The following is a 10844-nucleotide window of genomic DNA, read 5'->3' on the forward strand; positions in this document are numbered from 1 at the left end:
AACAAGCGGGATGATACCTCCCGCTTACCAGACATCTGGAAACCAGCCCTCAAACGTATCCCAGCCATAGAAACCAGACTCAGAACATACATTGTAAAACAATCAAGTAGCCTGCAAGTTCCAACTACTCAGGATATCACGCCTAATCTACAACCATTAACTAATCAGCATACCTCAGCTACATCAATGACCGCAGATGTTACCCCACTGACTCACCAGGAAGTTTCTACACAACAGGCAATTGCTGAGCCATCAGACCACACCCAGCCACCAGTATTTATAGAAGGCAGGCAGCTCAGGTCTCGCAGTGTTCGCCTTAGAACAAGGACAGAAACACCAGCCTGAAGATAACGAGTGAGACCTTGTCGAAACGTCGCCAGAAATTTCAAAATCCTACACGGGAAGAAACCCGAATATACCAAGACCGTCATACCTGTACCCGTGAAATCTACGAAAACATATATATATATATATATATATATATATATATATATATATATATATATATATATATATATATATATATATTAGATTTGTATGCCACCCCTCTCCATAGAAGAAAAGAAAAGAAAAGAAAAAAAGTCTACTTTATTGATGCTGGTGACCAGGTAATGCTAGGATTGAGAAAAAGCCATTGAAAAAATTATGAAATACTGGAACATGTAAATCAAAGTTGAACATTTATTTTTTTTAAAAAATCTATTTTTATATCATTTGTGGTTGGAGAGAGTGGAGCAATACCTAAAGGACTTCCTTGATATCTGGAATTATTAAATGTATCAATCATGAACACCCTAGTTTTACAAAAAGACACCATGCTTGAAATATAGCCTTGCTAGGCTTGAGTCTTCTCCAAAACATTCTCTAAATCCTTTCTGTGGCCTTGGCTTGGTGGGCATGGCTGGGAAAGCATACTGCAAAGTTCTCATTTCCACCCCACTCCAGTTTAATTTACTCTGTTAGTTTAATTTACTCTGAAACTGAAAAATTACAGATGGATTGTTATGAAGTGATAGTCCTCCCATAAGGTACTTTCAATTTATTTTTGAAACTATAAATGCAATTTCTTAGCTACATATTACTGTGGAGAACTATGGAGATGAAGACAATGTGAGGCAGCCATTACCAAAACATCAGTTAAGCCCAGAAAGGCAGGATGGCTCAAGGAAGAAGCTCAAAACTGATCAAAACTTCACTTATTAGGGTTTAAGAGGGACAAAGAGGGACAGACCCTGTCAAGTTTTCAAAATGATGTTATTAGAGCTGATGCCCTTGAAACAGGCTTCTAATACTGTGGTCTTTGTGTTATTGACAATCAGACATCATCACAAGGAAAATGACTTTTACCTCTAGGATAGTGATGGCAAACTTGTGGCACGAGTGGCACAAGTGGCATGCAGAGCCATATTGGTGGGTATGAAAGTCAGGTTTGGCGTGCGCCAGCTGGTTTTTGGGCCTTCTGGCCCCACTGAGTGTTTGGAAACATCCTGTTTTCAGCCTCCTGAGGGAGTGGAGAAGGTCTGGGTTTTTTTTCTCCCGTAGTTCCTAGGCCTTTCTAGTGTCCTGGCTTTTTAGTGTCCTGGCTTGTTCAGGTAGTCTTCTAATCTAATGTGAAAAAAATCAAATCATTATTAATCTTTTTCAGAAGTGTAAATATGAAGTGTTAGATATGCTGCCCAGTTACCTACCCAGTTACAGAGTAAAAGTCAAAAGTTCAGATTTGTTTATTGCATGTTGATTGGTTAGCCTCTTTTGGCGCTAAAATTATATCAATGTAAAAGCTGCCTGTTGCTGGGGCTAGTTTGTATAAATACTGAGAACTGTCATTGTACTGCGCTCACAATACACAATTGCTATTTTGACTGAGTTATGCTGCCTTGTTCCGGTCAGAGAAAAAAAATCCTGCTTTTGATTCAACCTATTTTGAGAGTTATTACATTGGCGACGAGGAGAAAAATCATCCTAAGCTTGCTTCTATCCTGTTGAAAACATTTTAAAATATATTGTTTCTAATATATCTCTTCAGAAAATCTAGTCTGGTCAGAATTCAGTTCAATTAAAATATATTTTCTTTGCAAGTATTAAACACATTTCTAGTAGTAAATATACAATTTATCATTATTAACCATTTCCTTTTATGGTAAAGTGACCAGATGTCCCACTTTTGGCAGGACAGTCCCAATTTTAACAACTTGTCCCACACAGCATTTTTTAAAAGTCCTGACTGATGCTTAATGGCAAAGAAAAGGTGGTGGATGAAGAGAAGAAGAGGGGAGGGGAGAGGGGCCGAGATGTTGTCATGGATTTGTTGTGCCTCATGTCAGTCGGAATGATGGGCCCCAGTGCTTCCACTGCTCCAGTTCCTGCTGAGCAGCTCCTAGAGTGAACTAAAGCATGAGAGTGCTGAGAACTGGCATCATACTTTGGATGCTCGGAGATTCCTCCCACCCTTAAAGTCCCAGCTGAGAAGTGTTCCTGTGAGCATCCCTTCCCTAGCAGGAGAGAGGAGGAGGGGTAAAAGCGAAAGAGGGGAAGGAAAAAAAGAGAGCAAGAGTTAATTTTCTGTCAAGTGGACGAGGCTCAAGCAGAAGAGTCAGAGAGAGAGAGACCGGGCAATTTCCTTTGCACGTCGGCCAAAAAATTGGAATTTTTTAAGGAATCAGCCAGGAAAAAACAAACAAAGCCCAAAACCCGAGCCGCAGCTTGCCCAAGCGGGATACCAGGCACAGCATCGCCAAGCATTTAACCCAGCCACAAAGGAATGACATCATATATATTGACGCAATATATTGGATCCTGCTGCTTGGAGTAAAGGTTGGGCAAAGGGCAGACAGGTGGGTTTCCTCGGCAGCCACTGCAGCAAAGCAAAGCAAAGAAAACCCAGGGAAGACGAAGGTGGCAGTCACAGACATGAGACAAAATTTTTAAGAGGGAAAAGTTTAGTTGTCAGAAAGCCCACACATTTTTTTGCAGGGGGTGGGGAAGAGAATAAGCAAGCTTGCTTTCCCTTTCCAGAAATTTTTGGTTCTTTTCAGCCCACAGATGCCCATTCCTGAAGGAATCAGGAAAGAGGTCCTCTGAGCATAGGCAAAGTACATGCCTCAAAAAAATGCCCTCAGGCTAGGCTGGTATCCTTTTTTCTGAGGGTCCTAGAGCTCAACTGGAGGGCTCTCATGACGTTCCCATTCACCTGAAGATTCCCATAGCTCTAGTCACATAAGTGGGGAAGACATATCGCATCTCGGTCTTCCTCCAGCCACAGCTGCCCACCTTTCATGGCATGTCCCCTTCAGCCTGGCAGTGGTTGCTAGTAAGGTGTCACTAGGCTTCTCCCATTGCTAAGGATAATGGGGGATACCCCTGAGGGGGCGGAGCCAAACCAGACATTGCTGCACACTTTGGAGCTGCTCGCTTTGTAGAATCTCTCTCTATACAGACACGTCGCCTAATGTTTCTACACATTCCGCTGTGAGTCCCTGTCACCCTTTTTGCCCCCTCTTTGAGAGTCAGAGAGTGGGAGGGCTGCTACAGGTGGTCCTCGACTTACGACCATAACAGAACCCAACGTTTTTATGGCTAACAGAGGCATTAGTTCAGTTTCGCTCCACTTTATGACCTTCCTTGCCTCGCTTGTTAAGGGAATCACCACAGTTGATAAGTTAGTAACCTCTTTGTTATTTTTGATCAAGAAACCCACACCAATCCTGTTCTGTTGGGCTCTCTGGTAGACTTCTCCCAAAAATTCACAGGTAGAAATTTCAGACACACACACATTTGAAAATTCAAAACAATGTTCTTTATAATGAAAAGTCACTTAAACTAAGCACTCTTTTTGGTATAGCAAAGAGCACTTGTCTCCAAACAAACTGGTAATTTGTACAAGTCCCTTATCAGTTCTGTGATACTTAGCTTGCAGCTGTGAGATAATTCACAGTCCTTCTTCTTTCACAAAGTGAAACACACTTTGTTCTGGTTTAGTTTCAAAGTGGGGAAAAATCAGCACACAAAAGGTCAAAGTCAGTAAAGCAGTCACGAAACACAACGATCAGATAATCCTCCACAATGGCCAAACCCACAGGCTGCTATTTATAGCAGCCTCACTAATTACCACAGCCCCACCCAACCACAGGTGGCCTCATTTTCTTTGATAATAATCTCTCAGTTGTTGTTGCCTATGCGTCGCTCTCTGCATGCGTGGCTGTATCATTAACTCTTGTTCTGAATCCAAGGAGGAGCTAGAGAATTGATCTCCTTCTGAGCTGTCTGCTGTCTCCTTCTGAGCTGTCTCCTCCTCCCTGTCACTCATGTCTTCTTGGTCAGAGGAGCCTTCATCAGCAGATTCCACCGGGGGAAAAACAGGCCTGCAGCATGTGGATGTCTCCCCCACATCTACAGTCCTTGGGGCAGGAGCTGGGCCAGAGCTAACCACAACACATCCCGGTCAATGATGTCCCGCTTTACCAATGTTAAAATCTGGTCACCTTATTTTATGATTCATACTGTTCTGTCCACTGTCCCAGATAGTTGCATTCAGATTACAATTTAATACTGATTTTCAGGTATATATAACAAAATACTTAGTTATCTCTAACTGTTTAATGAAATATTTTAAAAAAATACATGTTTATATATTTTAAACCACATGCTTGTTTTCTTGGTCTATTTTTTAGTCTTTTTTGTTCATTGTTTTACATTTATCTTACTTTAAACTTGATTGCTAGCAATTACTCTTGTCAAATTTATTTATTTCATTTTCCTTTCATCTAAACTACGACAATTTAGTACAGAAATGTTTTTTTTTTAATATTCAAAATGCTGATTCCAGAAGATAATGAACCCATCAAATCTGTTATCCTTGGTTTCTCAATTTTGTAAATTTCAAAAAAATCCCCTGAAATCTGCATGTGTCAAGATGCACATTGTATTTCCTATTAGCATCATCTTTCAGTTCAAAGAAATCCAAAAGTTTGGTGAGATACAGAAATTGCCAGAATTGTATCTTGAATCTATGCTAGACAAAAATAAGATATTTTATGTAAATGCTGTTTCTCTGAAGATAGTGGTTAAAAAAACATTAAAATGTACTAAAACTTCAGTGAATTCTTGCAGAGATAATGATACCTTTCTGTTTATTTAAAGCAATGCCCATGTTCGTTTATTTAAGCATACTGTCCCAATACTGGCTATCATTTAAAGATATTTCATTAATTTCTTTCTACAGTGGTGGAATGGATGCAAAAATAGCTGATTGTAATGTAGAATTTACTCTTGGGGCCTGGGGTCAATAATTGAATAGGTGAGCAGTGGATGCCTAAAGGGGGATAATCTATTGCTAGTTACTCAGCTACTTCATCTGTCTTTTTTATGAAGATATGTCAAGGGTGGGCTGAGTCAATATGATGATGAAAAACAAAGTGTGCTTGGCAGGATAGGAGGGAGAAATAGAGAATCATTTCTCTCTTAATAATTGGGTAAAATTAGCACTTATTTCATGTTATTTTTTGTAAAAGGGTGCAATGGAAAGGCTTAAGGCAGGTCACAGAGGAATTGGAGAGAAACCTGTCTAAACAATTATCTAAAGGGGGAAAAACCAATGTAAAACTCTCAGTACAAGTGTTAAAATACTACCGTTGCCACTGAGCTATGATTAGCCAACTTAAATTAATGAGAAAATTAAAAAGTAACAGTTGTGAACCAATGTTAAGCATAAATTTCTTCACACTTCTTATTAAGTGTGTTTAAGATTAGGGATGTCAAGCATTTTATTTATTTATTTGAAAGACAAAAAGCAAGGAAAGAGAAATTTAACAGCTCTGCCCTCCTATAGAGCATGGATTTTATAAGTGGAGGAGCTTTTGAGAGAATTTTAACCAAAGGAGGGCAGAGAAATGGGGGTGGCAGGGAATACCTTGTTTTTCTTCCCTCAAAAGAATCGCCACAGACAGTCCTTGAAAAGGACCAACTGTGTCTGTTGGGAAACATGTCTCAACCTTCCTTTCTTGAAACTTCAGACACCCCACCCCCCATTTTTCTCATGCATGTCAGTCCTTTTTGAAAAGTTATTGTCCTCAGCCAGAGCTCAAGTGAAAGGCAACAGATGTCACTAAGATTGTCCCCAGCCTGTCTTCTGTCCTGTTTTCACCTCTAAAAGGGTGGGGGGGGGGAGAGAGATTGAGAAAAAGAGAATCCAAAAACTTGCTTTAAATCACTGGAGCATTTTGTCTTTCAGCAAAACCTGTTTGCACATGCTCCAGTGGCCCAGCAGAAAAGGTTGGTTCTCTTGTGTTCAGCCAGAGGTCAGTTTTAATGCTCTGTCTAGTGGTCCATGCTCCTTTCACACAGTGCAGCTGCCTCTTGATAGCTAGAACAAATTGAGGTGATTCAGGCCACCAGCGGCAAGGCTGGGTTGCTTCTGTGCCTCCGAAAAGGAAGGGAAGCCTTAGAACAGGACCCACTGGGGCTGACCACAATAAACCGTAGGATTAGATTTGATACACTCAAAATTAAGACATTCTCCTTCTTGAGCAGTGGGCCATAATGACATAAACTACAAGACAGCTACATGGTAGAGAATGGTGCTTAAACATTTATTAAGTTACACCAAATTATTTCATGTGTGAATATGTTTAATTAAAAGGAAGGGAAAGGAAGGGGGAAAGTAGACGGAAGCATAATGAATGGCTGAGTCTTCTTCCCACAGAAACAAAATCTGTATCTTTAAGAGAAGTGGTCTTTCCGCTTCCTTCCCTTTTATATCATTGATATAATCAATGCTTGTAGTTCTCTAAAGGAGTTGCATATATATATATATATGAAGATAAAAGTGACAAACTAGCATTCACACTGTTTTATCAGCTTGCAGAGTGTTTGGAAGCAACACTCTAGCTGATGATTAAATAAAGGAAGCCTAGCAGGAGTCAAGCAAGTATATTGTTACTTCTTTTCAAATGTGTTCCCAGTTTATTACTTAAGAAATTGAGTTGCACTCTATGCTTTCATAGCCTTCCTGCCCATCACACTTCAAAAACCTATGCCTCAGCATTTGGATTGGTATGCAACCAGGTCCTTGCAGTTGATGGTAAGCAGATCAAATTTCTCAAATATCTAACCATTCCTTCTGGTGCAAAGAATCATTCTAGCAAATCTGTGAAATGAGACCAGACATAACAGATGAATTAACACAACAATAGTTCACTGCTCTTCTGCAATGGCAGTAGGGCATAGTGTTTAGCAACAATGCAGATCAAGTGGTGGCACTAAATTCCACTTGTATCTCCTCGCCCCCCTCTTCTCACAATATGACAAGTAACAAGGCCTCCAACTACACAAATAGAAGCTGACCTGTCAGGCAGATGATTTGAGGTGCTCCATGTTATGGCATATTTATTTATTGATGATTATTTTTTTTCCTAATAGGGACGATGAAAGATTTTATAGCGTTTTTTATTAGTATTGTTATTGTTTTGTTATTGTTATTGTTACTGGTTTTTCTTGTCATTATTATTGTTATTGGTGGTTATTGTTATTGTTATTGTCATTGTCATTGTCATTGTCATCATCATCATCTTGCACAAGTGCCAAAGTGATTTGAAGGAGCATGGCAATTAGGTACCTTGGTTTTGATGGGAAAGAGGTACAGTGGTACTTCTACTTACAAACTTAATTCATTCCATGACCAGGTTCGTAAGTAGAAAAGTTCGTAAGAAGAGGCAATTTTTCCCATAGGAATCAATGTAAAAGCCAATAATGCGTGCAAACCAATTAGGAAAAGCCAAAACTTTAAGGGTTGGGTTTTTTTTAAAAAAATCCGCAACTGGAGGAAGCAGCGGGCGAGAGGTTATTTTGGAAGCAAGATCAGGTGGAGAATGTAGCAGCAGGCAAGGGACATTTTGAAGAGAGATCGGGCACAGAACGTAGCAGCATTTTGAAGACACATTGAGCTCATAAAGAAGAAAAGCTGTTTGGGAGAGATCATTTTGGGGTGAGGGAAAAGGAAGGCAAGCACACATTGAGCTCATAAAGTAAAGCAAACATTTTAGAAGAGATCGTTTTGGGGTGAAGGAAAAGTAAGGCAAAGACACGTTGAACTCATAAATAAGAGAAGCTGTATGGAAGATATCATTTTGGGGTGAGGGAAAAGGAAGGCATTTCTTTACTTTATGAGCTCAATGTGTCCTTGTCTTCCTTTTCCCCCACCCCAAAATGATCTCTTCCAAACAGTTTTCTTTACTTTATGAGCTTGATGCATCCTTGCCTTCCTTTTCCCTCACCCCAAAACAATCTCTTCCAAACAGATTTCTCTTCTTTATGAGCTCAAACTTAAAAGTGCTTGTTTTGGCTACTGCTCGCAGCAGCCAAGAGAGAAGCAAGGGTTCGTAAGTTGAAAATGGTTCGTGAGAAGAGGCAAAAAAACTGTGAACACCCGGTTCATATCTCAAAAAGTTCGTAAGTAGAGGCATGCGTGTTGTGGTTGGCTCTGGCCCAGCTCCTGCCCCAGGGAATGTGGAGGTGGATGCAGGGGAAACTTCAACATGTCATAGGCCTGTGTTATTGCCGACAGAGTCAGTTCAGAGTTTAGTTTCCTCGGACGAAGAGGAAGGTGTGAGTGACTTGGAAGAGGGGGGCTTGGCACATAGTCCAGGCAGCCAATCTCCATTATCTTCCATTGATTCGGATGAAGACGTCTTGGACGTCTTGGACCCACGCAAGCGCAGAATTATGCGTAGAAGAGACCAAGTAAGGACATATTACAGGAGATAAGAGAAGCCACCTGTGTTTGGGTGGGGCTCCAGTAATTAGGGCTGCTGCTATAAATAGCAGCGTGTGAGTTTAGCTATTGTGGAAGAGTATCTGATCGCAGTTCTTCGGGAATCCTGTGTTGCTGTTTTCTGGACCTTGTTTGTTGATTTTTCACGCCTTTGAAACCAAAGCAGAGCAACTTGTGTGTGTGTGTGTGTGTGTGTCTCACTTCGTTGGAAGAAGAAGGGGTGTGAAGTTTCTTCACAGCTGCTAGCTAAATACTTAATGACTGTTTAAGGGAAATTGTACAGACTACCCGGTTGTTTTGGGACGAGTGCTCTTTGCAATACAAAAAGAGTGCTTAGTTTATTTTGAATTTTGTGATAAAGAACATTGTTTTGAATTTTCAAACATGTGTGTGTCTGAAATTTGTTCCCTTGAATTTTTGGGAGGCTCCTACCAGAGAGCCCAGCAGAACAATACATAAGTAGAGGTACCACTGTATTACTATTTTGGCAAGCTTATTAAGGTATCGGGAGGCAAGAGACTCAGTAGCAATATTAATATGCATGTATTTGTTTTGGACTTTGAATGGCATGATGATTTTATGATTATCAGCACTTGCCAAATAAAGTTCTCATAAATGGGCTCAGAAGACCTAAGATTTTTAAATTTGATTATTGTAAACCAATATTATAAAGGTGTAGGTAATATTGGGTGATGACTAAAGAATTAGAACTTCTATTCACAGGATAAGTCTGTTTAAAAATTGCTTTCTTGTTTCATTAACTCTTTCTCGCTGAAATGATATTGTACTGACAATATAACCTTAAAAATTGTTCTACTGAACTCACTTTTTTTGCTATAAAATTCTCTAAAAAACAGGGTTCCAAATCAGACTCTGAGAAGCAGGTGCTGTTTTAGTTAGATTAGATTAGATTTATTGGATTTATATGCCGCCCCTCTCCGCAGACTCGGGGTGGCTCACAACAATGGTGAAGAACAGTACATAGTAACAAATCTAATATTTAAAAATCTAGATTACAGTTTTAGATTAAAAAGTCCAAAAAAGAAACCCCAATATATAAAAAACAACACACAATCGAATCATACACATAAACTACATGTGCAGGGGGGAGATGTTTCAATTCCCCCATGCCTGACAGCAGAGGTGGGTTTTAAGAAGTTTACAAAAGGCAAGGAGGGTGGGGGCAATCCTGATCTCTGGGGGCAGCTGGTTCCAGAGGGTCGGAGCCACCACAGGGAAGGCTCTTCCACTGGGTCCCACCAAACAACATTGTTTAGTTGACGGGACCCAGAGAAGGCCAACTCTGTGGGACCTAACCGGTCGCTGGGATTCGTGCGGCATATCCTAGTCTGATGCCATGAAGGGCTTTATAGGTCATAACCAACACTTTGAATTGTGACCGGAAACTGATCGGCAGCCAATGCAGACTGCGGAGTGTTGGAGTAACATGGGCATACTTAGGGAAGCACATGATTGCTCTCGCAGCTGCATTCTGCACGATCTGAAGTTGCTTTTTAAAGTGCCCATATGAAAAATCTTTTACACAAAATGCCACTAAACGGGTTTTTTCGTGTTTTTAAAATACCTTCTTTAATTGTTTCTGATGTTAAGATTGAATGTGAATTTTACAGGTCAAAAATTGTTTCAGGCAAAGGATTATACCTTGATAGAACATTTACTAAAGATAGGAAATGAGTGGATTTATTTAAAACTTGAAAATGCTGGCAAAAAGGTAGTCAATATGTGGTTTGCTGAATTTTTTTTTTCCAAAATAGGAAAAATTGTTATGTGGAAGTGGTAGCTGGGTATGTCAGGAAAAAATATAAAAATAATTTGAATGTAATACAAATGATGTATGTAAGAAGAACATGTGGTAAAATAAGAGGTGAAATCTTTTTTTAAAAATGGATGCTGCATAGAGGTGGTATTCTGGCGGTTTGGGTGATCCAGTAGTAGCAATCAGGCCCTAGTGCTACCATGTTTTCCCGAAAATAAGACACTGTCTTATATTAATTTTTGCTCCAAAAGTTGTGCTATGTCTTATTTTCGGTGAGGTGCCTTATATTTTTCAAATAAG

Source organism: Erythrolamprus reginae, chromosome 3 (genome assembly GCF_031021105.1).
Source record: "Erythrolamprus reginae isolate rEryReg1 chromosome 3, rEryReg1.hap1, whole genome shotgun sequence".
In the NCBI taxonomy this organism is placed as follows: domain Eukaryota; kingdom Metazoa; phylum Chordata; class Lepidosauria; order Squamata; family Dipsadidae; genus Erythrolamprus; species Erythrolamprus reginae.